At 44.7% G+C, this 25,925-nt stretch overlaps 1 protein-coding gene across 14 annotated transcripts in view; it reads left to right on the forward strand.

The window, feature by feature from the left end:
* The first annotated feature begins 14,476 nt into the window (after window positions 1-14,476).
* Window positions 14,477-25,925, forward strand: part of PROX1 (prospero homeobox 1) — an 83,190-nt gene continuing 71,741 nt past the window's right edge. For 3 of the 14 annotated variants that reach the window (XM_077339077.1, XM_077339088.1, XM_077339098.1), the window contains exon 1: window positions 18,328-18,750. The gene's annotated coding sequence lies outside the window, so the exon portion shown is untranslated. The other 11 variants (XM_077338988.1, XM_077338996.1, XM_077339007.1 and 8 more) reach the window with 11 other exon arrangements.

The following is a 25,925-nucleotide window of genomic DNA, read 5'->3' on the forward strand; positions in this document are numbered from 1 at the left end:
GTGCCCTTTTAGTCTAACATATAGCCTTCCTAATTCATGAGAAAACTTTTCTACATTGCACTGTTTGGGGCTTGGATTTTGCATGTGTGTGTGTGTGTGTGCATGTAAACCTACTGCCAGCCCCCAGTATATTCCTCTCTCAGACTGAACCCAGCACACAGCAAAACATCCTATACACATGCCTATACATCAGCAGTCTGGCCACAAGTTGCACTCATGTGCTAAAGACTCTGTGGCAAGTGATCCTTCAGATGAAAGGGAGGGGGGAAATACCAAGAAGGGAAACAAAAGCAAACAGTAAATTCCCTCCCAAAGAACCCCTGGTCTCTTGGCAAACTCCAGCCCATACCAAGGTGGCTACCCTGCTTAACCCCACTTGGCACGGAGCAGGCATTACCAGGAGGAGGGGGGATCCATCTGGAGGGGACTGAGATAAGAGGTGTCCAATGTTAATAAACAGGCTTCCTCTACACCTCAGCAGGGCCTTCCTTTTCTAAACAGTCTTCCTTTAATGTTGTAAAATGTTTTTCCATTTATTTAACAATCACGCCTTTGGTGGCAGAAGAGGGAGAATGGAAGAGGAGGGGAAATGTTCAAGCAGGCAGGCAGAGAGAGAGAGAGCAGTAAACATTTCCAAATAAGTGGTCACCTGCTTTGCAAACAGAAACTTAAGCACTTCTTACAAGATACTTTCCCCACATCCTGCCCCATGCACATTGAATTCCCACTGCCACTATTTCACTTGCCAGCACATGGAAAGGAAAGGGGAAAAGCTTCACACAAAGTCCCGTGATGTTCAGGGTCTGACCCAATGAATGTTTTCTGGTTCCTCAAACGGCCTGTGAAAGGGACTGCAGCATCCAGCTGAGGTTAATGAATGAATGAGATGCCCTTGAAGGTTACATTTGCCCAAACAAAAGGTCAAGGGACATCTTCAAAAAATATATTGATTAAAGCAAGTTAAATGTTTTGACTAGAAGGAGACATGAAGGATTAAACAAAAACAAAAACAAAACAAAACAGCCTGGATATGCAGGGGATGGAAGGGAGGGGGAATTCCACCCCCAGACACAAAGGAAATGGTAGAAAACATATCTGAATCAGCTAGTCATCTACTAACAAGCTGTAAAGATTTCCAATGACAAGTTGTCACATTAGTTTAGTGAAACTGAAGCAGCACTTATCCCTTTTCCTGTGCTTAATCTCTCCCTGCGGTCCACAGAAACATGCTACTGCGTTTAATAGGATTAGGAGAGTTCACTTTCTCTTCTCCTGAACTCTTCCTTTCACCCTCCCCCCTCCTTTAGTAACAATTCTATTTTCACCAATGCAGGAATTTTGAATTAAACTGCCTCCCAATCAGCACCTCCCCCTCCGTAGGCCACCATTCTCACACTCACATACAAGGGTATTGGAGGGGACGGTAGAAAGCAACAGAAGGCTTTAAAACACACACACACACACACAGCATTGATCACAGAAGTTCTGAAAAGTTTAAATCAACCTTTGAAATGCATTGTCATTTCTTGCATGTTTAGATCTGCTAGCTAAATAATGTTTTAAACTGATAAATCACCTGTCTTCTGAACAGATCAGTAGGCAATTCCATCTAAATATACTCACATTTTACCACCCAAAAAGATCCTGAAGGGTTGAAAAATAATTTACAGTGCTAGCACTCATTTTTTGGAAGACAAGTCGGTGCAATATGGCAGTTTGGCATTCCATTCGTTTTCTTTTTGTAACATCTCTCTAAAACTGAGAAGTCTAAATTAAATTAGGAGTACATTCTGAGAACACAATTTTATGTTCAAGACTGGACAACTTCTCAGCCCCGGCATGTGTTTCGGAAGGGCCTGGAAAAATGCAAAATACATTTAATGCAATATCTACCCTGAAGATTAAGATTACAGAATGTAAGATGATGCATATGTTTAGGACACTACTAAATGCTTCAAGTTCAAACTTCAGATCAGTCTGGCTCCCTTGAAACTCCAGAGATCAGTTTCCCTGGAGAAAATTGATGCTCTGTATGGCATTGTATCCTACTGAGATCCCTGTACTCTCCAGGCTCCATCCTCAAATCTCTAGGAGTTCCTCCACTTGGATCTCGCCATCCTAACCCATCATCTTCTTCTGGTGGCCAGGGGGGACCAGACCATTCTACCATTCTAAATTTAGTTCCTCAATAGCAGTCACTACCCCACCTCAAGCACCACCAGGGCTTTTGTTGTTTTTGCGTTGGTAATTAAATATTATTATATCAATACAATGTTAGAGTCTATGTAAAAGGTAATGTGAATTTCCAGGATTCATTTTTTTAAAGTAAGCTTCTAGTCCCCTTTGTTGCAGACATATGCCTTTCCGTAACCAAAGATGCCAGAGACTTGTTTTTAACAATTAAAATGAAAGCTGGGAATTCAAACAAGGCTGTTATACATATTGTTGTGGAGTCATCATTACAGAGCAATATTAAGTTAAGGAGTTATCGAGTTTAAAAAGCCCCCTGGTGGCAGGGGGAGGCAATAGCTGTTGTGACTGCTGAGTGGGCGGGACTGAGAAAATCCAAATTGTGTCCCCCACACAGCAGCCACCCAGACTTTGCTGTAATCTTCCCCAACGCTTTGGAGCAAAGCATGTTTGGGAAAGACCAGGAGAAAGCCAAAGGAATCCTTGGAAAGTGAACAAATCCATTTCAACAGTGTGGATTTCCAAATAAAAAAACCTTCTTTCTACTAGCTCTAAACCCAGGACAACTAACCTGTGTGGAAAAGTCTGAGCCATTATTTTTATTCCACTAAAATTGGACACATCACGTGATCATATTTGTTAGAAAAATCATTAATGCTCGGCATGGTCAGGGGCAAAAGGAAACGTGGTCGTCAACGGAACCACTGGCTCAACACAATCAAAGCCAATACAGGGATGACCATGAACCAACTGAAAGGAGCAGCCAGAGACAGAGACAAATGCAGAAAACTTTCCTGTAGAATCGCCAAGGGTCGGACACGACTGAACAGATAACATCATCATCAAAATTATAATTATTATTAATTCTATTTTATGCCACTCTGAGCTTACAAGGTTATAACCATAAAAATATGGCATCATTGATTAAATATTAATAAGTTAATAATATGTTTACCAAAGCAGGTCATGTGCAATAAACAATAAAAATCACGTAATGAATTAAGAACAAACACTTCTTAAATTCAGCAGCAGTATAAAATGATCACATTCTGATTCCAGAAGCCTAGCAGAATGGAAACCTCTGCATCTACCTTCAAAATAAAACAAGTAAATAATGACAGGACTAAAGGAAAACATGCCTGAACAACCACAAAGAACAGTCTGTTCCTGGCGTTGCCCGCTACAGCAACCATAGTCAGAGGGGGTATAGGGGTGTGCGTTGAGGGCAGTCTCTTCGGTGTCACACCAAATTTGTGATGCCACTGGCAGCTCAAAAAGGATGCCAAAGTAATCCCCCTCCACACTTTATTCTCCTACTGGACTGTCAAGCATGGTGGAAAATGGTGCACCCATTGTAGGTGGTCTTCTGCTGTAGGAAGAGGCTTGATCCCCCTATCTGTACCCAGTTGATGACATCCTTGAATCCATTTGAGACACAAAACTCCTTGAAGGATCTTAACAACTGGGGGGGGGGGGGACGGGACAATATGGGAGTAGGTACTCTGAAGGTATTCCAAGAACAGATTGTATGTGTACAGAGATAATTCAGAGAGATGATTTCAATCTTTAAATCTCAAAACAGCATTTTTAATTGTGCTCATAAACATACAGGCACCAATACAGGTTTTTTTTTGTTTGTGGGGAGTGTTTTTTTTTTAAGAACAGTATAATATACTCACTTCTGCTCACTTCCACCAAAAGATGGATAGCAGCATGTCTGAGAAACCATCATTTCTGGAGTCGGTTTCATGTTCACATATACTAAAATCTAGATGTTACCAAGGCATGGATGATGGTGGCATTCTCTTTTCATTCTAGTGCAGGCACAGCTAGAGAATCAGCTCAAAGTGATAAATGTCTTCTCTCAGCTGCTTCTTGAAGTTCTACCATCAATGCCAGACCCAGAAGAACAAGATATTAACCTGTTTCTCCTGGGAGAAAGCAATCATGTCTAGGATGACCATGTTCCCTTCCAATTTATTTACTAAATAATCCATCAATATCAAGTTTGTCTTAATCTGGATTTGAAGTTGCAACATCAACATGGTCTTGCTCTCATTCATTTCAGTGGGGCTTTTGCAACAGTTTGCCCTGATGAACTTAAGACCATAAGAAGATCACTTTTGGATCAGATCAGTGGTTCATCCAAGTTCAGCATGCTGTTTTACAGAATGGCCAAACAGTTGACCTTTAGGACCAACAAACAGGGCAAATTAGGCCAAGACGTCCCATGCAGGTTGCCTCCTTGTACTAGCATTCAGGAGCTTACTGCAACTGAGTGTGAGAGAGCCAGCTTGGTGTAGTGGTTAGAAGCAAGGACTTCTAATGTGGCGAGCTGCGTTTGACTCCCCACTCCCCCACATGCAGCCAGCTGGGTGACCTTGGGCTCGCCACGGCACTGATAAAGCTGTTCTGACCGAGCAGTGATAATCAGGGCTCTCTCAGGCTCACCCACCTCACAGGGTGTCTGTTGTGGGGAGAGGAAAGGGAAGGCGACTGTAAGCCGCTTTGAGACTCCTTCGGGTAGAGAAAAGCGGCATATAAGAACCAACTCTTCTTCTTCTTCAGTAATATCAGGGCTCTCTCAGCCTCACCCACCTCACAGGGTGTCTGTTGTGGGGAGAGGAAAGGGAAGGCAACTGTAAGCCGCATTGAGACTCCATTGAATCGAGAAAAGTGATATATAAGAAACAACTACTTCTTCTTCTTCTAGTCACCATGCTAGTAGCCACTTTTAAAGCTATCAATACCAGAGGTCATCACTACAGCAATGTGCACAGTTCAGTTTACTTGTTGTACAAGGAATTACTTTGTTTCATTTTAATGTTTTCTACTTGTATACACACAGTGTAATAAAAATGCAACTGTTATTTTGTTGACAACAGATTATATAATGATATTTTGAGAAGATGAGGAACATACTCTATCTTTGATCTGCCAGTGCAGCTTCTACAAAATCTACACAAGTTGTCCCAACAATCTAAAACCTTTTGAAAGAAGGTGTTTCTTTTTTGTAGGAGGGGTCACTTTGTAACGTGTCACCTTAGATTTGAACAAAAGAAAACCACAAGTTACCAGAATAGATTCAAGCAACAAAGGTCCAGAGACAGCATGGGCTCCTATTCCCATCAAGCAGCAGCCAACATGGGGAGAGTGATCATGTACCTGTCACAACTGGACAGAGTAAGAGGGTGGATCAGGAATATGGACAGTTTGTGGTGGTGATGTAGGCTAGTACAGGCTGCTGCACAGTTATTTTATTTGTTTTTTGTTTGTTTGTTTGTTTGTTTATATATCACCCTCTCCGAAGGCTCAGGGCAGTTTACATGAAACAGGAACAATACAGATAACTCCATCCTAACCATATGCTGGCTCTAATATTTTGGAGAATCCACCCTGGGTGGAGCTCTATCTGGGGCCCCTCTGGGTGTCTGGCTTGCACTTCTGTCTGCACGGGCCAATCCAAGTGCGCACAGCAAAGCTGGGTACACCTAGATTGGACCAGCTCCTGGAGTGCTTGCCTCCAGAAGCCGGCCGCGAGGTGCTAAGCCAGCCTCACCACCAAACACTTCCTGGCCTGCGAGGAGAGCAGTCCCGTGGCTCCATGCGTTCACCACAGCTCGACCCGCCCACCAGCAGCCATGCTGGCCCACCCACCAGCAAGCCTGCCACCTCCAACGGCGCATGGTGGCCCAACCACCTCCAGTGACGTTCCACAGCCGCCAGCACTGTGCCCCACTCAACTGCCGTGCTGCCAGTGCCTCACGTATGTCAGCCACCACCTGCCACTGCTAGCGCCTGTTGCATTCCTGCATGCAATGGGCTTGACTGCTAGTGTGTAATAATAATGTGGTGATAACAATAACCAACATGGTAATAACAATAAACAACACTATAAAACAGTGGAATACTGGGAGAAGTATTGAATTCCATTCGTACTGAGGTCCAGTGGGTTGGGAAGATCTGTACAGGTTGTCATCCAAGGGAGGTTTGGGGGCCAATGGGCAGCGGTGGTTCAGGTTGACCTCAACCAAATGCCTGGCAGAGAAGCTCCCTTTTGCCGGCCCTGTGGAACTCTTTGCGTTCTGTCAGGGCCCTGGATCACTCCATTCAACTTTGCCATACCCTTCTTAGCTAATTGCATTACATGATTATAGCAACAGAGACAAGCCTGAACCCACAAGAAGCTCATGGGAGAGGGAATCCTGGTGGTAGCACAGTTTTTACTCACTCACCAGACCCCCACCCTGCTTCTATGGCTGCCCTCCCTTCTCAGCAGTGTCAATGCGGCACTTGCCCAGCAAGCTAAACCCATCCCTGCCACTACTCTGCCTGACCTACTGCCCTTTCGTTCTCTGGCCACTTCTAGTGTTGTCTCAACCCATCCTCCCCTCCATGCTTAGCAGGCCAGCCAGTCTCCAACCTGCCTACCCAGCTTCAGCAGTGCTGTCACCATCTCCACTTGTCTAGTGAATGCAATGGTAGGCAGTAGCTGCAGAGATTCTGGTCCTTCACTTTACCTGCCTATCCACAATGCTGCTGCTTTGGAGGTGCACCTCACCCTCCCCTACCTACCTGGCTGAAAGTGTGGGAGAGCAGCAGCTCCATGTCTTCCTCCTGCCTCTTGGCCTACAGAGGAAAGGCAGCAGTGGTGGGGTTGCCATTGGGGTAGCATCAAGGTCATGGATTCAGCATATCCTCCTTCCCTCTCTGCTCACGTGCAGACAGCATTAAATACTTCAAGGGATAAATTTAAACCCCTCCAGATTGTTCTGCAAACTGGGAGATCCACAAAGTTTGAAGAAATACCTGTTTTCCATGGGTTTACATCTGCAATTGGTGGCATGTTGACTAGTAGATACATTGATGACATTGCTGTGCACAGGTCCCACTGCTGCAGTGGCAACCAGGACAGACAGTATCCCTCTATAGCAGTGATTCCCAAAGTGGGCGCTACCGCCCCCTGGTGGGTGCTGCAGTGATCCAGCGGGGCGGCGATGGGCCACAGGTGCATTTGGGGGCAATGAATAACTATTAAAAATTTTAAAAAATTAATTTCCAGGGGGCTGAGTAATATTTTTTCTGGAAAGGGGGCGGTAGGCCAGATAAGTTTGGGAAGCATTGCTCTATAGGGTTCAAGTAGCAACAAATCGGACCCACTACTATAGCCGTAATTTAGAGATCAAATTGGCAAATAATTTAAATATGATGTACTGAGTTTCAAGTAAACAATCTGCCCATTTCCTTATTTTCATGAGAAGTGCATGAACTATGTTTCTGTTTATCCGTTCACACTCTGAACAAGTGGACAGCTAGCTGCAAGGAATGAGCTGCAATGGGCACTGTATTACTTCTTTGGGGGGGAAACATGTGAAGATGGTGATTCAGTTGCAACAGCCATTTAAATCTAACAGCCTGGTTGGGTTGACCTGGGAGAAAGGAGGTCCAAACTGACTGGTTTTGGTTTGGGAAAATTTCAGCTTGGTTCAGTTTGGGGGCCACCCTAACCCCCCCCCAAAAAAAAGCTCAGCATTTTTAGGTTTGTGCTTGTCCCTATTTGAGAGGGGATCTGATAACCATCTTCAAGTATTTAAAAGGCAGCCATATAAGGGATGGAGTAGAGTTCTGTCTTTCCCTAGAGGGACAGATGAAATTAATTCAAAAGAAATTCCGTCTAAACATCCGGAAGTAGTTCCTGACAGAGCAGTTTGTCGGTGGAACAGGCTTCCTCAGGAGGTGGTGGGTTCTCCATCTTTGGAAATGTTTAAACAGAGGCTGGATAGCCATCTGACAGAGAGGCTGATTCTGTGAAGGTTCAAGGGGGTGGCAGGTTAGCGTGGATGAGCGATAGGGTTATCAGTGTCCTGCATAGTGCAGGTGGTTGGACTAGATGACCCAGGAGGTCCCTTCCAACTGTATGATTCTATGATTCTATGAAACATCTCAAAAGCATCCTAGAATGTGTGAGTATGGAGTCGGGGAAATAGCCATGCAAGGTAGGAATTCAAGTGACTCTCAGCCGCCCTGTGCAACCTACTTACCTGAGTTACATTTACACTACGATCTTTTCTTACCCCATCCCCTGCAGCACTCCAGAAAACAAGAGGAGAAAAAAAGGTATCGTTACGATACCAGGAGGTGTTTTGAAACTAAACTTCATTTTCTGGAGAAGTACTGGCTTTCATTCAGTTGAAGTACATGTCCTTTAACAATTCAACATTCATTTCCAGGGCATCACACAAACCACAGGGTAACATTTATATTAATGATAATGTACAGCAAGAGCCTATGTGACATAATTATTCATTATACTGTAATGATACACTATTTCCCACCTGTTTGACATACACTTTAGAGGACAGTAAATCTTTGGTAAATAGAAGAGCCTTGGATTCCTGTCCCTTTGCAGAAATAACCTTTATTCCTTGAACCAAAACCTGTGTGGGTTTTCATGAGTTTGGGTTTCCATATACTGAGATAAACTACTCTTCAGAGCTCCTTGCATTCTTCTTATTGAAGCAGAAGAATGGTGGAGTTGAGGCGGCTGGCTCTCAGCTACATTGTTTATACATCCAATAAGACTGAAGGCAATTCTGAAGCTTCGTCCAGTGTATAATCACACACCTGTGAAGAGCAAAGCTGAACTGCTACCAAGCAATTAGTGACTGTAGTTGCACTGGACTTGGATCTAGATTAGAATCGATAATCATGAAATTCTTCTTAAGATAGTTACTCTCTCTCAGCTAAGATTGCCAGTCCCTCCTGGCACCCACCAGTGGGTGAGGGATGGAGTACAAGTAGAAAAAAGGCAGCCTAGGGCATGTTGCAGGTATCACACAGGAAGTGATAACAGCATGCCAGTGAATTTTGGGTCATGTGCTGGTACTTGGGCAAAAACTCTATGTGTCATCAGAAATCACCAGTGTGATGACATCAATTTCTGTGCAGCACTGGCAACATGGCCTAGGCCACCTTTCTACTGGTAAGACCCCCAGCAGACAGCTTATGGGTGTCTGGAGGGGGGGGGCGGGACCTGGTGGTGGGGAACCCCTGCTTCCATTGGGGGGGTTGGCAGCCCTACTCTTAGTGTGAACTACCTTACAAAATTATTCAAGGATAAAATTAGGGAGATCTCTGCTTGCTTATTACCTAAATTCCTTAGTGGAAGAGTGTAATTCAAATATGATAAATTACATTTAAAAAACACACTATAGCCACAACTGGCAGAATGGATTGGGATGTTACCTATAAAATCAGCAGGGAATCTGGATAAATAAATAGTTGATAACTAACTGACTTATGATACTAGTGGAAGGATGAAGGTAGGGTGATTCCACAATGGTGCCATTCTCCAGCAATCAAGTTGCTGCTGTCATGGTTTTAACTGCATGCAGCATTGAAATAGAGGATCCACATATCACCAGACAGTCACCAGACAGTACACCAGTTTGGTGTAGTGGTTAGGAGTGCGGACTTCTAATCTGGCATTACGGGTTCGATTCTGCACTCCCCCACATGCAACCAGCTGGGTGACCTTGGGCTCGCCACGGCACTGATAAAAAACTGTTCTGACCGGGCAGTGATATCAGGGCTCTCTCAGCCTCACTCACCCCACAGGGTGTCTGTTGTGGGGAGAGGAATGGGAAGGCGACTGTAAGCCGCTTTGAGCCTCCTTCGGGTAGGGAAAAGCGGCATATAAGAACCAACTCTTCTTCTTCTTCTTCTTCTAATTTTCAACCTATTTATCTCCAGATTTCCCCATTATTATTATTAATCTAATTCCCACTCCGTTAACAGTCATGGACAGGAGTGTATCTCCTAATTATGGATTATTTTTGTTATTATATTATGACTCTATGAATTTTGCCTAATGGTAGAAATAAAAAATAGGAATTCCCAGTAACTGATGGAATAACAGCATCAATTTCAATTTTTAAAAATCATGACTGCAAAAATTTGTTCAAAGACAACCGGAGTGATGTTTTGTGCAACACACCAAAAGACACAACACCCCGAGAAAATAGTGAAATGGCCCAAATACATTTTTCAACCTCACTTTGAAGTAATCATTTCTGCTGTTAATAGTTTGCCTGTCTGCCATCAACCTTTTCTCGCCTTCTTTGACTGAGACTGCTGTGGGGTCTGGCATAACAGAAAAAAAGAATAAGATTCCTTGGAAGAAAAATCTCCCCATAAGAATTTGACACAGAATGGGCCCTATTGCCTCATCCATCACAAAGTGTGATTTCTAGGAGTACGTTTTACATGGAACTCCTCCACTGTCAGTTGACTTCAGAAAAGTCTTACTATAATGTGACTTGATTTTGAAGATAAGGGAAATGTGATAAAATGGAAAAGGAGATTCTAGGAAAGCCAGAGTGGTGTAATCATTAAAACCGTTTATGCACTGGAGGTTTCATGCCAGGATGCAGGCTGGAGTTTTAGTCGTGGCAGGTTACCCCTCCTCTTCCTGCACCCACACAGGGGAGCATTTGATTTGGTGTGCCTCTTCTGTCCCCAATTTGTTCACGGGAGCTGGGGCAGTGAAGTTCCCAGTGCATAAACAGTCTAAGAGTGGCAGCCTATAAACTGGGTTTGATTCCCCACTCCTCCATGTGCAGACAACTGGGTGACCTTGGGCCAGTTGCAGAACTTTCTCAGCCTCATCAACCTCACAGGGTGTCTGTTGTGGGGAGAAGAAGGGCCACTTTGACTCTCAGAGAAAAGCAGAGTATAAAAAAACAGCTCATTTAGTAGTGAGGAGAGTAACACCTTAATATTTTTATTTGATTTAGATTATCTAAATTATTAATATATTTTGCTAAGATCCAGAAGAATCAAAATGTAATTCTTTGTGTGATGCCCAGGGAGTGATACTGAAACACTCAAAACACTCTGGAGTAATCCCATTAAATCATTCAAAAATCTATAGCAGAAAATGATTTTAACAATTGCAAGAGATCATATTTTAGATGACAGCCCTTACCTACTTTAAGCAATTTAGGCTATATTAAAGACTGTTAAATAATAGTGACTTCCATGCTCAAACCACTCACATCAACACACTTCAAACTATGCAATCCATGTGCTTTGAGGAATGCAGTCCTAAATAATATGCTGCTCTATAGCTGTTTATTGTGATGTTTTTATTCAGAGAGCTGACACTCCTTTTTTGCACATTGTATTTCTACAACATTATGAAACTCAAATGGCAGGGAAATTCAGTGTGTGGTGTACAACTGAATGAGCATGGGAAATGCAGCCTTGTTGGACAACCATTTTAAAGAATAACTAGTATAATTATGAAGATAATATTTTCCTTAAGAGTATAATATTTTCTCTAAGAAGGCCAGGTTTTTTACCCGGATCATATGTTTTCAACTGGCTTTAACATGGACAGGAAAGACAGTTGGACAGATTTCAATCACTCACAATTTTTGTTAACTCTGTTGGAGAAGATATTACAATATCTTTGTAATCTACAATATCTACAATATCTTTGTAATTTACAATATCTACAATATGGGGCTGGGGAGATCTGCCATATCTGGGGAGATCTGCCATAACAGAATATTTGATGACACCACATTTGCCTCTATCTACCATTGTGAAAGGAACAAACTGCTTGGTCAAAGGTACCAGTGTCAGTCAATATCTTCCCACCAAAGAACTAACTTTCTTTGCATAACAAGGTGGCTCATCTTTAGCTGAGCTTCACTGTAGCAAGCTAAGCAGCTGTCTTTCAGCTCTTTTAGCAATTCAGGTCCTTCTTCCACTCTCAGATGAATCAGGATCAGAGTGGAGGAGGGGCAGAAGTGCAGAAGATTAAATCTGACCAAGAAGCTGTGTCATGCTATTTATGTTATTAATATGGCACAAATTGCCCTGAAAATATCTCCCCCAGAGACATTTATTCTTGAATTTAGCAGGGGGGAAAGTATACATGCAAAAGATGCTTGGTATGGAACTCGGCTATGTCCCATATCTATTCCTCCTGGTCACAGATCCAGCATCTAAATAAATTCCTTTGGGTATCACATTACAGGTCCTGGATTTTTAAGCTCTTTTAATGTCACCTGAAAGTCCTTTAACTGTTCCAACTTCCTTTTCTTTGAAAGACAGCTGCCATCTCTCACTGAGGCCCATAGACTTCTGTTTAGTTTCATCTGGAGTCTTTAAATTTGAAAAAATAGATACTTCTCTCTGTGTCCTTTATCTCAAAGAGTTTTCTCCCTTACTTCCCCATGGAGAGGGCTTCTCATGCTGAAATATCTAGGCCTCAAAGCACCCTTTCCATGGCTACTTTAGCAGTTAAGGGACCAAAATGTATCCAATTATAAGGCACAATCATATGAAAGGAAAGAAAGAAATGCAAACTAGATATGTCCATTTTATGGGATTGGCAGGTTCTTATTTATTTTATTTATTTATTTTTAGATTTATATACTGCCACTCTCTATTAGCCCCAGTGTGAAACAGTAGGTAAGGTTGCTTATTCTCCTGTCTTTAGACAGCAAATTTGGTATAGACAGTTTTGTCTATACCAAATTTGCTATAGCGTATTTGGCATATTGGTTCACAGTAAAAAGGTAAAGGTATCCCCTGTGCAAGCACCGAGTCATGTCTGACCCTTGGGGTGACGCCCTCCAGTGTTTTCATGGCAGACTCAATACGGGGTGGTTTGCCAGTGCCTTCCCCAGTCATTACCATTTACCCCCCAGCAAGCTGGGTACTCATTTTACTGACCTTGGAAGGATGGAAGGCTGAGTCAACCCTGAGCCGGCTGCTGGGATCAAACTCCCAGCCTCATGGACAGAGCTTTCAGACTGCATTTCTGCTGCCTTACCACTCTGCGCCACAAGAGGCTCTTTTGGTTCACAGTACAACCGACAAAATAATATAAGGTGTATCTATGCCACATACTGGTCCCTAGACTACAGTTTCCATGATCCTTTGGAGGAAGAACCCATGAAAGCAAAATAGTTATAAAATGTCTTTTAAGCATCAGCTACAGATATACCCATAAACATTTTGGGCAAGAGATATCCTGACCTTTGTATTGCATAAGGCAGTGAGTTTTTATTTTCCCAAGACATGTTTTATAAGGTGCTGTACAGGCTTCCATGTAGAAAAATAGTGTAGTCTACACTCACTGCAGGTGAAGATACAATGTAGGAAATAATACTAATGCTGAAACCAGGCAGAGGTTTATCACTGTAATTCCCAGACTTTTAAATTATTTTGGGTCTAAAGTTTGTGATCAATTCCATAACAGTTTCTTCGTGAGACTAAATAATAGACTCCAGGTATGGAACTGTCTGGAGTTGAGTACCTTGTGTTAATTACATTGCTGTGACCAAATTAGTATACACTTGCAGATTCAGTGCAAAGTTGTGTATGTGTGTATGTGTGTGCATGCCCCTTAGACATCAAAGACATCCCAGTTCCCAGGAAAGATCCTTAGCAGAGAATCTATTCATTTCCTGGCCTTTTCCATGGGCTGTCCTTTTTGGTTTTTACATTATCTTTTTATTTTCAAATAGTTCATTTGTATTTAGAGAGACCCCTTGTCATCAACACAAAATAGAGACTGCTGATCTCCATGAATGTCACACACACAGGCACTTGATGACCTACTGTCCCTCTCAGGAAGTGGATTTGTTATTAGTTGCCTTTCTCCCCCCCCCCCCCAAGGGAAAAATGGAGCTGATCTAAGAGGAGCAGAAGGGAAAGCGATATGGATGGGCCAAGTGCAGAACTCTTCGGAATACACGGTGTCCTTCTGGGATTCACTCTTTATCGGCTTGAGTGAAATGACTCGATTCTCTCTAAGCAGCAGCATCTCTCCATGTGGTTGCCACCATCTGTTAATGTCTTGATTTTTGGAAAGTTTGGTTGCCTGAGGCGAAGCCAGTTCTGGCTATATCTTGGGTCCTAGTCAACAGTGGGTTGCTGTTGCACTGTAATGCTCAAAAATATTACCCCCTCCAGGCAAGGACAGAAAGAGTGCTGTGGCTCGGTTAGAATTAAGGAGTGGGTTCAAATCCCAGTCAGACTTCTTGGTTCTGCTTAGCTTAGGATGGCCCCATGTTCTTTAAAAGCTGCCTGCCAGGCAGAAATCCAAACCTGGATGCAACATGAATTGCTGGTGAGAGATCCTAGTCAGTTCCAGAAAAGCTGGACTTGTTGACTTTGGGAGTTAGCCTGCAGCTGTTAAAGGCACAGGAGCCCCAGCAAGGGAGAGAAAAGGGGAAAGAAATGGACTTGGACTGAGAAAGACAGAGCCCTTCACCCAACTTAGAAGGCTGCACATTTCTGTGTGAAGTGGGTGGAGCACTGCGCTGGGGGTGGGTCGCCAGCAGTACCACCTATACAGCACGTGAAGAACTCAGGCGAAAAGGTCTTTATTACATTTTTACTGTGGTGTATTCAGCGATGAAATAGTGGGCGGGCTGGGACAGGCAGGGAGGGGGGGGAGACGAATGTTTGCAGGGGAGAAACTTTTGGAGTGCAATTCCCAATGCCGAGTCCAGCCGCGCCGACTGTAGTAGCTCCCATTTATTTCTGTTTAGACTAAAGCCGTCGGTTAAACAAACAGTACACTTCAGAGGGGTCAGAGGGAGAGGGGAAAACCACAGTGGGGTTCCCGTTAGGGAATTCTCTTCCTGCAGCAACCCCTCGCTCCTTTGCCGATCGTGTGGTGTAATTTAGCTCAGGAGCGAGTCCAGGTTGCGGATCGGCTCCTCGACGGGGCGAGCGCCGGTTCGCTACTGACAGGCGGCGCGTCAACCGGGGCTGATCGCTTCTCAGCGTGACACAAAGGCCATCAAGCCGCCATGGGAGCTGGCACTGATTTTTATTTGGGGGCTTTGCAAATAGGAGGTAAAAAAAAAAGAAATACAGAGAGGGGGGGAAAGAGAGCCTCAGAAGCGTTGAGCTTTCAGAAGTTTATAAATCAGCGAGGCAAATGAGAGCCGCATTATCGGCAACTAGGCGTCGAGGAAGAACTCGGGGAAGCAAAGGTAAGGGCTGAAAAAACCAAAACAGTAGAAGAACCAAAAAAGCAGAAGTTGCCCTGAGAAGAACAACACTGATCGGAAAGTCTGGCGCTATTCCCCCCCCCCCCTTTTTTTTTTTTTTTCTTTTTATGACCGTCTCCAAAAGGTACTAAACTTCTGTTCCCTCTTTCACAAGGAGATAAGGCGACAGAGGCAGATATGCCCCAGTGGGAAAGGAGGGATCTGGATTGATTTTACTTCCACAACCGAGGGCTTCTCGCCTCCTGACTTTTCTGCCTCACCTAACAGATTAGGAAACAGATGGGGGAGTCGCATCAGATATTCAGGACTTTTCTCCAGGGAGAGGTGGGGGAGAGAAGGAGAGAAAGCGAGAGAAAAGCGCGAGAGAGATTTTGGGCCACGCTGATTGAAACGCAGAGGTTTCTGACGGGTCACCTCCCACCCTCTCTGAAAGCCGCTCCTCTTGTAACAAAATCTTTGGACGACCCTGGAGTTGGGGGAGAGGGGGAGAGGGGGAAAAAATCCCCGAAGGAATAATCGCAGACCAAAAGATGAAGTCCAGGACAGAAATCTGCCACAGGAAGGAAGTGGGCGTGAATCAGTCATATGGAGCCTTCGCCCCCTCCCCCCCCCGGCCCACTCCCTCCCTCCCTCCCAAGCCGCTGGGGAAGGGGAGCAGGTGGGTGAAAACCCCGCCGTCGGCTCGCCCCCCGAAAGTGCCGCCGCTGAGCGAGTCGCTGTCCGCCTCCCTCCCCAGTTTCCCAAAGCAACAGCTACAGTGCTCCCCAGCAACGCGTCGGTCCCTCACTCCCGTTGACCCGAGCTCTCCAGCCGCATCCTTGCTGCTGCATTTATTTTTAAATTGTACAAGCGGGCAGGCGTGTGTGTGTGTGTTGGGGGGGGGGAGATATTGAACTCTTCTTCCCAGTTCTGAGTTTCTGAGAAGTTGGCCAGGGTCTTTTTGCGTTGGATGCGTGCCTGGGTGGCAGTTTGCTAGTTCAGTGAAGTGGAGCAGAGAGGGGTGGGTGTCTCGGTGTGTGTCTGTGTCAAGGCGGGGGGGGGGGGGGGGGGGTGTGGAGAGAAAGGGACCGAGAAGGCTCGTTGGGAAGGAGGGCAAATCCGCTCGCCAACCAAAGAGAACCGGGGATCTGAGGGTTCTAGAGCGCAGCGGCGCCTTCTGCGCTCGCGGGGGACGCGCAGAATTTGGGTGCGCAGAGTAGATCGCGGGATTGATGCGGCTCGGTGCGGGTTTTTTACGGCGTCTATAAATTAATACAGATAAGACTAGCAGTGGCATGACTCCCCCCCCCACCCCTTTCATGCCGAGACTTCTTCGAACAAAAGGAAGCACCCTTTTTTTTGCCTGCATCAACACAGTCCATCGCGAGTGAGCTCGGCCGCTCGTAGGTTTAACTTTAAAAGTTCATCTTTGCTCCTCTCGAGTTAAGCCTTAAGCCTCAAGAGATAGATGGGAACAAGGTCAGACCTTTCGCGTCCTCTTTTTCGACTAGGAAGATGGGCGAGCCATTAAAGGAGCAAGGGGAATGACGCGAGTTTATTATGTACATGCGACCTAAACCTCAAGTATCTGCTGGTATATCTGAGCTGGCTATTAGTTTTAAACGTATGGAATCGCCTTCCTGGTCTCATTACATCCCAGAGGTATTGGGGAAAGATACCGACAATTTCCCCATTCCCAAAGATTCAGGGCTCTGTCTCAGATGCTCCATGGATAAGCAGTGGGCTGATTTGAACTTTAGGTGACCGCTTTTGTTAGGTCTGTAGCAACGACTTCTAATAAGCAGGAATGAAGGTGCATGTGGCTAAAGAGAAGTCCCTGGGGTTTTCTTGAGGACTGCAAACCGACTTTCCTTTTCCAGTTCTGTTGTTGCGTCTTCCCAAGGGGGAGAGCGGGAATCAACGGCAGGCGCAAGTCGACCTGTATTTCGGAAGAAGTTTGCGAAGAGGAGACCTGCCTAATTTATTTGAAAGCGGTGCTCTGCGTATTGTCCGGTTTTTAAACCTGCTTTCGGAAGAGGCATCTCCCAGCTTTGAAACTATTGGGTTTAGGGCTACAGAAAAGCATCCCTGTGTATATACATCGTAATGTCACCTGGCCTTTTAAAATGCCCCCGGTTTTGTAGAACCAGGCGGCCAAGGATTACTAGCTTGTCCCCAGCCATTCAGGATAACGAGTGGCTGGACGGAAGGGGGGCGCCTTGGCTTCAGGCACCGTACTTTGTCCAGTGCCATTCTACACCCCCACCCCCCTTGCCAAAGCCTACCGTCCAATCCCCCATGACGCTAAATCCCAGCACAAGCAGTCAATGGAAAGGAATGGCTTTCAAGGAACTGGGATTAACTGTCTTGTGGATCGGGCTGCCAGTCGTGCGGTCCCGCAGTTTTTTTTAAAAGGAAATGAAAAGTCGCTCCCTGTCAGATCTCGGCATCTCGGGATGTCGTCCAGTTTGGAGACGTCTTAGTCTATTGTTCCCACTTTGAAAAGGGCTGTTCTTCGCTTGCGCTACTTTGCGCCCATTTGTGGGCTCTGTGCATTTTACAGCCCAATTACTAGGCAGCATTAGCACATGCATTTCCTAAGAAGTAATGCCCGCAACCCCACCCCGGTATAATGATTAGACAGATAACCAATTTGGGGGGGGGGGGGGTCAGGCACACCTTTTTGGGGTATGTGTGTGGATGCGCTAGAGATATCGTCCAAGATCTTTGAGTACAGTAAGTGATCCACCCAGCGAGGCTGAACTCCGGACTGAGCGCAGCTGGTTGTCCAATACCCCCCCCCTTCTCCCCTCAATTTGGTGATAAAAGTCTCCTTCCCGGCAGCAATGATGGAAAGGGGGGGGGTGGATGGAGAAAAAGGATGGGGAGGTGGAAGGGGGCAGTGGGGGGGGGATAGACCAGTTTCTCCTCCTCCTCCTCTCCTCTCTTTTTTCTCTCTCTCTCTCGCTCGCTCTTTCCTCCCAAGTTCACTGTCCCCCTTGAATCCGAAGGAGCCTCCCGATTGGGCGCTGGGCCTGGCGCACGTCACTCAGAGCGTGACGTGTAGTCTTCCTGTTTCCTTCAGCTGTGTCTTAAAGTAAATCTTGTTGTGGTGCGGAGCCCTCAGCTGAACGAGGCTGCTCCGCTGCCTGCAGAAATAATAGACAATTACAGCCAGGGGAGAGCGAAGAGAGGCGCACGACGGCTCTTCCCTCCCGCGAACCCCCCCCCCTCCCCTCCAGTCGCCTTTCTTCTGCTTTCTCTCTTTCTGTCTCTGCTCCCTCGCTCGGGCACCCTCACGCCGGTCCCCCCGCTCCCGCCGCCTCGCACACGCACCCTGGCACGCTCCCTTGCACCCTCCCCGGGCCAATTACAGGAGTCCTCGGGCGCAAGCGAGCCGGGGCCGGCTGTGTGAGTTGCGGGCGCGTGTGTGTGTGTGCGCGCGCGCCTTTCCCCTCTCGCTGACTCTCCCTCTCCTTCTGTCTAGCCGGCAGGGGGAAAAAGAAGCGCGGGGGCTCCGTGGCATCGCCTTTGCAACCGAGTAAGTAGTGCTCAGCCTTCACTTCGCTTCCGCGCGGGTCTTTCTCAGGGCGCCGGGCTGGGGGGGGGGGGAGGCGGGGGAGGCGGGGGAGGACTGGTTCTCCAGGGCTCCCGTTGGGCACGGGCTGCGACTTTCTTCGTGAAGACGGGGAGTGTGTGTGTGAAACAACCCTTCTTGCTGGTTTGTCCTCGGTTTGGGTTTTAAAAAGAGAGAGAGCGAGAGCGAAGAGTTGGTGAAATGAAGAACGCCGCTCAGCTCATCCAAGGAAACCCATAACGGTTTTGACTCCAGTGCCTCAGCAGAGCCAGCGCATTGGTTGGAAAGCACAGGGTTGAGTGCGTGTGCGTATGTGTGTGTGTGTGTGTGGAGGGCTGCGTGCGTTTCTTTCCTCTCGCCTGCTGTGTCTGTCGCTGCCTTCTTGGTTCTCCCCCCCACACACACACACACACTTGATTATTTTAATTATTCTTTTTAAGAGTTGGGGGGGGGGTCCAGCTTTGTGTGAGCCTAGCCCTGAGATTCTTGGCTCTCTCTTCCTTTCCTATCCCCCCCCCCCCTCCACCGCCCGGGCGCTTCCCGGTCCCCTCTAACTCCTGGTCCGCCTCCTCCTCCTTTGTCCTGTTTATTAATCGCTTTTTGTCTCCTTCGATTTGCTTATCATTTGCATGCCTCTGACTTCTCCTTTTCCTTAAGAGAGCGAGGGGGGAGAGAGAGACTACGCGGAAAAGGCGAACCCTGAAGTGGGTCTGAAGTCAGGAGGGTTTGGACGCTTTCCTTTCCCCCCTTCTCTATTCAAAGAGCGGGCTCAGTTGCAAAGGGGGACGTGGAAGTGGACGGAATATCGCCGAAGGAGGGGGGCTGGAAGTTGGAAGGGTCGACTTGTCCGATTTCGGCTTGCAATCCCGAGCGCGTCTTTTTTTGTTGTTGGGATTGAGCCTTTGGGACTGAGCCCGGTTACAAACATTGTCGTTTTGTTCTAAGGAAAGATCTATATTTGGGGGGGGGGGGGCGTGTGGATGACTTTACTGTGCGCCCCTGGCACAGAGAGCTCCGCATCGTCTGTCCTCGGCTTTTTTGCTGGGGGGGGGGGGGGGGAGCTGCTGAAGTTGATGGAAGCCTCCTTCACTTCGCAGTGTGCGTCTGAAAGGAGGAGAGCGAGTCGGTGTGCGTGCGCGCGCGAGGAAATGCTTCTTTCGGGATGGCCACGGGTCGCCGTCGCTAGGCTTCTGGGCCCCAGACGGCTTACTTTCTGGTCCCCTCGTTGACTTGTAAGTGGAGCGCTTGTGGCAGAGGGTGTTTCTTTGGGGGGGGGCGTGTATGTGTGTGGGCTTAAAGGTTAGTTTTGGAGGGGGGGGGAGAGAAGATCCTGCCACGGAGAAGCCTCGTGCTGGGATACTTTTCTTTTAAGGTTTCCTGGCGAGTTGGTGGGGATTATCTCCACTTCGTGCACAAACTCAATATGGCAAAGCTGTTCTTTCCCGAAGCGACGGTCTCGCTTTGGTGCTCCAGACAGGGGCTGTCGGACAGCTCTCTTGCTCTTTCTCCGTATGCTTGCATTTCGGCGAGGTGCGTCTGTGTGTGCGCGGAGGGGGGCGGGGGTTAGCTGCTAAGAAAAGTGCCCACTAGAATGAAGGCTGTACCTTTTCTTTCTTTCTTTCTTTTTTTAAGAGTGAGAATGGCATGGCAGGTGGGAATGATGGAGGGGGCGAAGGGTGTCTGGCGATCTTGGCATAAGGCGGGGGGGGGGGGGAGTAGCCAGTTGTAAAGCGGCGATCGAGCAGCAGTTTTGACTATAAAGCAGTTGTAACAGCCCCCGGTGGCCTCTTCTAACAAGAGCGGCGGTGCGGGGGGGGGGGGGAGAGAGTCCTGCGCTTCTCTTTCTTTGCCTCCGCTTTGGCAAAGCAATTGGAATTGTACGAGGGGAGCCTGGCTCCAAGTGCGCATGGGCAGTGCCAGACAGGTGTGTTGTGTCAAGAAAGACAGGTGCAAGTTTCCCTCTCTCCCTCTGTTGATCCTCAGCACCGCGACTGTTTATGAGTTTATGGTGCTTTGTTAGGAAGGAGCTGGCCTTGACTGAGGCAGAGAATTGGGAAGTCTTCTGCCTGCTTTGTGGGATTCCCTTGAAAGCATGGCAGGCCATGGATCATATTCAAGTCCAGAGAGGAGTCCTTCAGTTCTGAGTTCTGGAGTGAACTGGGAGGAGAGCAAAAAGTTCAACTCTGGCATTCCTGGGCTGTAAACTTAACCTGTGCCCCATATCTTCCTGGTTATTTAGAGGTGTATAAAAATCAACTTATGAAGGTCTTAAGGAAAGTGCTTAAGGCATCCTTCCATAAAAATAGCCCTTCTAAAATATAGAGAACCTGCATAGAGCTAACTTGGTCCAGCCCAAATCTTTGCATATTTGCTTGAGTTCAGTAGGATTACTTCCAAGAAAATGCTCATAAATTACCACCTCAACCCATGATTTCATGCACCAGAGACAAAGTCTCATGAGACTTTACATGGCCTACTTCTCAGTAGATATGCTATAAATGTCAAATGTCATGGATAGCCCCTTTCTGTTAAGTTCACACTATGGATAGTTCACCATGAGAACCTGGCTAAAGCAGGTATGCATTCTGCACACCCTCTGGGGTGGGGGGGGGGAGAGAGAAGGAGAAAATGTGGACCATCACTCTGCCCCTCAAAGACAAATATATGCATTTAATTTTGCTCCCCTTCAGTATGTCTTCAGTGCACATCTCCAAAGCTTATAGACTACAGTTGTCATGTGTGCATAGAGGATGAAAGCCTACACATGTATATGCGTATCTGTCATTTGTTCAAGGTAATGTTGTCTACTAGGTTAATGGAGGATATGTGAAATGCAGCCATTTAACTATTAGAATAGAAAGGAGGAACATTGGTACTTCCATCACCTTGATGGACCTGACAAGTTTTAAAATTCATATCGTTGCTTGTAAATCAATTTAAAGGCAATCACGTTCTTTTATGTCTTACAGTTTTATTTCCACCAAATAGTTCATAGTTTCCATCCCACAAGGCCTCTAACTGATAAGTGCATACTACAACTTCAAGCCTAAATGCTTTAAGGAATTAACTTCTATATTTAAAAACAAAAGCATTCATACCTTCTTGAAAATTTCTGATTAAAGCTACTGCATATCACAAAATGTTCTTGAAACAATATTTGGCATATGTAACTCTGCTATAGTTCCACATTGAAAGAAGGCCTCTGTATTACCATTCTGGTCAACATTAAACCAGCATTATTTCAGATTGCTATTTTATCATTTCTATAGCACTTTCCAATGTGCAGATAATGATGGATATCTTAATTGTATTCCACAGCAGAATGGTAGAACAATAAAATCAGAGTTCAGTGGCACCCTTAAGACCAACAAAGATTTATTCAAGGCATGAGCTTTCGAGTGCAAGCACTCTTCCTCAGATTATGAACTACCATCATGACAGTGGGAATATAAAGCAAAAATTAATTCTGTTAAATTAGTAAACTGTGTCACACATCCAAATACAGCCACATGATAATGGTAGAGTTTTACTTGTGAACAGGCTCTGTTGATTATTTTTGTGGTGTTTGGATATAGAGACTACATACGTTTTTATGGAGAAGGAGAAATAACTAAAATTATCTGAATGAAATTTACGATGTAATTTGAGATTTCAGTATTGATTTTGTTGGTGTGCCCTTTTCTGATGATATATTATGCAGGTGGGAGATATTATGTTTATTTTGCCATCTTCCTAAATGCATCTCTTTTAGCCATATAGGAAAACAGCAGAAATTAGCAAATATAAGATGTTTGTTTCCTCAGATATGTATGCGGACTGTTTAACTATAATGTACACTGTAATTTGCAAACAGGAGAATTCCCCCCCACACACACACACACTAAATATTGTAAAGCCAGAAAACCGATAAGATGCTGAGTAACTCCTTTTAGTCATCAAGACACTTTGTACCTTGTATATTATGTAGGAGTGAGGATGCTGAATACCTCACAGGAGCTTTTAAATACCTTGCCAGATTGGTCCCTACATGCCCATGATGCTAAAGAGTGATCTAATTTATTCCTTTAACTGGAGATTGGCATATATATTGATAGGCTTTAACTTTTGTAATTTCTATATTTAAATGATGCCTCTGCAAAAAAGCAAACAATAGTAAGTGCTTCTAAAACGATTCATTCCTTCTACTTTTTACATTCCTTCACAATAATTGCTCATTTTTTTAAAAGATGAAGGTCTTTAAAAGAATATCTTTTAAAAGATAATCACCACCTCTCAAGAAATTTTAATTCTGCATCTGGGAAATCCCTTTATTCCTCTAAGGAATGCATTAAAGTTACTTTAATTTAAATGAAGTTCCACGCAGGGCAACTTTCTCTGATTCAATAATCCACGTGTGCCACTGTGAACGGCTGTTGTCTCACGTTCCCTTGCCCTTTCTACCAAAGCCATGGCCCTTTACAATTGTTTTATCATATATGCATTTTCCTAAATAGACAACCACATTTATTTAGCTATAGACAGAATGCAAGCTTGTAAAACAGTGCATCCATTTAAGAAAATACCTGGCTCTGTAAAAAATTGAACAACTTTGAACTTCGCGTTGATTTTCCTGTTGAAGTTCTCATGGGTCAGTTATTATAATCTGAAGCTTCAGTTAAGGATCTTTACCAAGCAACTTTGGCTTATATTACTTGATCTGATTTTTTAAAAGTAAAACATTAATTAAGCATGCTATTCTAATAGTGTCCGTTTTCCTGAATGTCTTCCTTTTAGCCATATAAGAAAACAATAAAAATTAGCAAATATATAAAAGGATTACTTTTTAGGAAGCCTGGTAACATCTCTTTGTTATGTACTATTTGAAGAATTTCTCAGTTCACACATATAAAGAAACTGATAAGGGAATGCCTTTATATTTTCACAAACACACACACACACATTTCCTAAGAAACAAGTTGTGAATATCTGTTCCACACTTTGCTTTGTATATGTCTCCTGTGTTTGCTCACAGTGCCCATGTGGCAAATATGCAGTAATATATATGTATAGGTGGGTGAGTGTGATTTCAGACAAGCAAGACATGAACTGCAGCAGTGGAAATCATTAGAGGTGTACAGTACCAGTAGCTGTGTTGGTCAGCAGTAGATAGAAGAGCTAGATTCAAGTCCAGTAGATCCAAGCCCAGAAGCACCTTCAAGATTTTCAGAGTATAAACTTTTGAGATGAGTTTGGGTACTTCATTTTCAATTCTAGATACAGGAATCCTAAAGAGGTGGCATTCAACTAGATCCTTTTCAGTACCTTCCAGAAACAGAGCCGCCATCAAGTCCTTCATATATTGAAGACACTAATAATGAAAGACACTTGTCTAGGATTAGCTGAGACTGACTTTTACTGTTTATGGAGTTGATCATTACTGTAAATGTTAACCACATCTAGAACTTAAATGACTTCTGGATTGTTATTAACTGTGTGCTTCAAAGAGGAATATGCTGAAATTGGATCAGTTTTCTCCTTTAGAATAGAAAGAAATAAATTCTGTAATTATATCACCCATTCACCTTTCCTTCATTTTTCTTCCCGCTTCCAGTAGGAAAGGCCATATCATATCAAATGTGTGCATTCTTGCTGACACAGAATCTCACATTCTGCTAGATGCAGTATTCTGTTTCTTTTAGGATGTCAGTTCACTCTAGCATTTTTCAAACTGAGAAATTGAGCCAATGTCCTTTGAACACACAGCTGATGCCATCTTGCTATGCCCTCCTTATATAACACATTTCAGACTTTGCATTCTAAACGTGGATAATGACAGATGTTTTATCCATCTGAAGAAACTGAACTAAAAGTTCTCCAACTATAGTAAAATATTTGTCCATATTCACATTTGAAGACAGAACTATGTGGTTTAAGAGCAGCAGAGTAATATGTGTCAGCTGAGCATGCATAAGGTCAATAGGATAAATGGCGTGGAGCTCTAGGGAGAGAGAGATGAGTAATGAGAAGAGGAATATGGAATCCTTGGAAGAAGGATCCAACCCAATTACTTTATGATGTCTCAAATCAAGTTATTTAGTCAGTGTTTTGCAGATGCACAGGCCTGGCTAAATTCCGTACCCTTAGGTAGGCTACAGAGAAAGGAGAAAGAAGCCAGAACTAGCCTAAGGGATAAAAGAGGGGCGGATGTTTTAGACAAATACATAAGGAATCTTCGGAGTGAATGTACACTATTGAAAATATACAAAGTGAAACATGTTCAGAAATGTCTATAAAATGATCTGATATGTAGTTTAAAAACTTTGGTACCATTGCTTATTTAATTCATACATCACACACATTTTCCCTCTTGCTGCATTTTAATATTCTGCTCAAAGCTAGTGCACTTACTCTAGTGTCACAAGCCACCAACTGTGTTCCTCACATTTACCTACTATACCAAATCTGTTCTTATCACAATGAGGCTCAGACTAGTAAAGAAGTTGAAGGACAGGGTGGAGCATGAGGAGACAATTTTATCTAGCCTGCAAATTCAGTCTATTGATCTGTTCAAGGGAAATCCGCCATTACATATTTCTACCATTTATTTCTGGAAGCAGCCATTCAGCTACATTTTAGGCTTTGCCTCTGCTAATTTACATGAGAGAGATAATGGAGAATAAAATGATGCCCAGCTATTCCTAAAAACTGTGCCTGGTGCAATAGACTTAGGTAAGCAGAACAATGAGAACTTTGTTACCTGCTATCAGACTATAGATTAACTGAATATTGTGATTACTGCGGTTCATTTTGGATTTGCTAGTTCTGTATAAATTACAGCTCTCTATAAAGGGTTCTCCTTTTTATCATTACTTCTGATTATCCAGTAGTTTTATCTGCCAGACCAGATAAGTTCAGTTCTACTGTACAGTCCAAGATTAACTTCTTTCACTCCGTTGAGCATACATGGAAGGCTCATTCTGCACACATTGGATAATGCACTTTCAACGTGCTTTTTCAGCTGGATTTTCCTGTGCAAAACAGGAAAATCTGCTTCTAATGTGCCTTGAAAGTGAATTGTCCAACGTTTACAGAATGAGTTAAGAACAAGGTATTTTAGGATGTAGATAGAATGTTTGTTTCTGATGAAACTGATTTATTGG

This window comes from Paroedura picta, chromosome 1 (assembly GCF_049243985.1).
Source record: "Paroedura picta isolate Pp20150507F chromosome 1, Ppicta_v3.0, whole genome shotgun sequence".
Classification (NCBI taxonomy): Eukaryota; Metazoa; Chordata; class Lepidosauria; order Squamata; family Gekkonidae; genus Paroedura; species Paroedura picta.